The 3,170-nt window shown below is 41.1% G+C and overlaps 1 long non-coding RNA gene across 1 annotated transcript in view; it reads right to left on the bottom strand.

Moving 5' to 3' along the window:
• The window catches only part of LOC106011643, a 3,395-nt gene extending 1,061 nt beyond the window's left edge, over positions 1 to 2,334 (bottom strand). The window contains exons 1-2 of the long non-coding RNA XR_001184795.1: positions 2,272 to 2,334; positions 634 to 759 (exon numbers count right to left, since the gene is read on the bottom strand). This is a non-coding gene — a long non-coding RNA (uncharacterized LOC106011643). The remainder of the gene's footprint in view (positions 1 to 633; positions 760 to 2,271) is intronic.
• Positions 2,335 to 3,170: the final 836 nt, after the last annotated feature.

Genomic DNA, 3,170 nt, shown 5'->3' with positions numbered 1-3,170 from the left:
TATCATCATCATCATCATCATCATCATCATCATCATCATCATCATCATCATCATCATCATCATCATCATCATCAAATGGCAGATTTGGGACAGACAACAGGGATCATAGCTCTCTATTCATTATTCTGCCCAGATTGTTCATTGCTTCTCTAGAATTACAAAGGTCTATCTGCTCAATACCCAGTTTTAAAGAAATTTTGCAGAAAAAAATCTGAATTTAGCAACATGGCAAACTTTTAACTTATTTTAAGAAAGCAATTCTTTGAATATGTTGATAACGACTCCGAATAATTTTACGACTTTTACAGAGCAAACAGGACATAATTTGGTATCTAACCTCATGGTCTCAATAACTCAAAAAGGTCAAAAATGTCATGTCGAACTTTGTGAGTGTAATACGGGGTGCCCATTGGGGGATCGGGTGTGATTGGGTCGGTTTGCAAACCAGATTGAGGGCGTAAAGCGGCTATCGTGGCACAGGCCGATCGCACCCGACCCGTCACCTAAAAAACAAACACGTTTGTTTCTGGCGACGAGTCTGGCGATCGATTCGAACCGACCCGATCCGACCTGATCCGATCCCATCCGCAATAAGCACCCCGTATAAAGTACCGCTATGATGATGATACGTACGTGAAAACTTATGCCGAAGATATGTTTTTCCTTCTTGCAACAGACGTCGCTGTAGAAGGGACAGGCTCCCGACGGCTCCGATTCCTCACAATTGTAGGACGAGGTACACTTGTACGGGCAAGCGATCTAGGGGTGAGAAGAATCTTTAATTTTAAAAAAAGTGTTTTAAGGCCCTCGTAACTGCATAAGGTCATATTATGAATTATGAGCGCCCGGGACACACCACACATTTTCAGTTTGTAGGAAATTTGGAATTTTCCCCGGGTGGCAGCCGAAGCCTATTCTTATCAATTTTGGACCACCAAGGGATCTTTAACGTGCGCAACTTGCACACGGGACCTTCGGATTTTTTGCCCTTATCCGAGAAGACTAGGTGTTCGATCTTACCTACCATAAGATCAGGGGTGTGGCTGAAAGACAGCAGTAATAAGGAGCCAAAAATTAGCAGTAGAAAGGCTGCAGAAAGAGTCACGGGCCCAGAGGAGGGGGCAAAGGAGGACGTGAGGTGGGTGGGGGAAGAACATGGAGGCGAAAGCAGACGACAGAACATTGTTAGAGAGCACGATAAAGAAGGTGAAAGGATAACACTTTTAGTGAAGAATATTTTCCGTCACTATGTGGATTCGAACCCGAGACCTATTAAATGAGAAGCGAACACCGTAACCTCTCGACCACGAGAACCTCCCTGAGAAGAACTTTAACGCCCCCGCAACCAGCTGCTCTATGTATTGTAACTGTAAGTATTTTGTTGTAAGCAATTTCTAGTGTTTTCTTTCCGTAAATATGTCACCGTAAACGTATTATTGTAAGTGTTTCATTGTAATGGGTGGGGTTTTTTTGTGTGTGTTTGTAAGCGTTTTGCAGTAAATGTTTTATCGTAACAGCTACATAGTGTTTTGTTTGTAAGCGTCTTTTTGGGGGTAATTTTTTAAGTATTGCCATTGTTTTATTGTAAGCGTTTCTTAAAATAATCAATGAATAATTGTAAATGCTTTTATTGTATCGATGTCAGTACATGTTGATCTCTAAAGCCTTGATTGCAATTGCTAATACTATTACCTATATGCTTATTGTGTGTTTTTAATATGTATGGCAACTGAACACTTAATGAAAAGTGAAGGATGACGGACATTCCACCAGGAAAGAAAAATTTGATTACAATTTTAACTAATCATTACAAATAAGGCTAAAATGTTTCAATAATTTTTTATATAATACCTAACACTATAATGCTCTCAAGGGACAAAAAGAAATGTTTTAGACGTATTGTAATTAGTAAATTAATGTGTTTTATTGAAACAGCTTTAAGCCCGCATGGACACAATTTAGTTTTTCTTTCCTTTTTTTTTACAGTCCCATTTATCACTTACCTCAAGCGCATTGTGTGTACAGTTGCTGACGTGACAATAATGGCGTGTACATGTACTTACTTTTACACATACACCCAAATGCTCAGATGCAAAAGCAAAACCGCACACACGTACATGCATAAACGTCATACTCTCTCTCTCTCTCTCTCTCTCACACACACACACACACACACACACGCACACACACAGGCACACGCACACAATTCTCACTTTTCCCTTTCTTTCGGTTTCACAAGTACAGCATAATTTTTTAATTACTGTGACTTACAGGTTTTGGGGGCGGAGGTTTCACAGACCCTTTTTTGCAACATACTTGACCTGAAATAATACAATACAAAGTGCAGATGTTTTATGCATCCATCGAGGAAGTTTAAATCATATAAGAGGCGGTCTTCGACTTTGCATGTCAGGGCCTACCCGGGCAAAGAGGGATACAACGTCCTTGCAGAAAGACCAAGATACTTGGGGGAAAATAAATCTCAGCACACCGGAATCAAGGTGGGGTCTTCTCTGGGCGATGGTGCCGTTATGATACAAGAGGGAGAGAGAGAGAAAGAAAGGGCAAGCCGTAAGTCGAATTAAGTAAAGTACCCCCCCCCTTTCCCTTCCCTATTTTGAACGTGCTTGACCTAGCGTGCAGATCTGGGACCACTATGAAAAAAGGGAAGGGGGGTGGGGGTGGGGGTGTCAGGTGTCAGGTGACAGGGAAGGGATACCGGTATGTTCTACGGGAACAGAAAATAAAGGGGTATCAACGTTGTGATGGGCTCGTTAGACATGGGGGAGGGGGTGGACACTGTACTTTTACGTAACTTGAAAAGACTCCAAGTTTCCTGTGGATCATTTCTGTTTTTAAAATTAGTCAAATGAATATTTGGAGTAATTTTCTTTTGGTCAGAACACAACGTTTTATGCAGCTGTTGTACATTGTATTGTTGTATTGTAAAGCGCTCAGAGCCTGTGTACTTTAATCGGGGTGAGCGTTATATTAAATGTCATGTATTATGATTATTTTTTAAGAAACACAGCAAGTGGGTGAGTGCCTTCGCTCACGTCTTGAAAGGCTCGCGACGAATATCATCACGACTGCTGAAACTTTATCAGGAATAAAAGGAGAAGAAGAAGAAGAAGAAGAAGAAGAAGAAGAAGAAGAAGAAGAAGAAGAAG

The sequence above is a fragment of the Aplysia californica genome, unplaced genomic scaffold (assembly GCF_000002075.1).
Source record: "Aplysia californica isolate F4 #8 unplaced genomic scaffold, AplCal3.0 scaffold00154, whole genome shotgun sequence".
In the NCBI taxonomy this organism is placed as follows: domain Eukaryota; kingdom Metazoa; phylum Mollusca; class Gastropoda; order Aplysiida; family Aplysiidae; genus Aplysia; species Aplysia californica.
The sequence above is the reverse complement of the archived record's forward strand: the minus strand, read 5'-3'. Positions and strand labels throughout refer to the sequence as shown.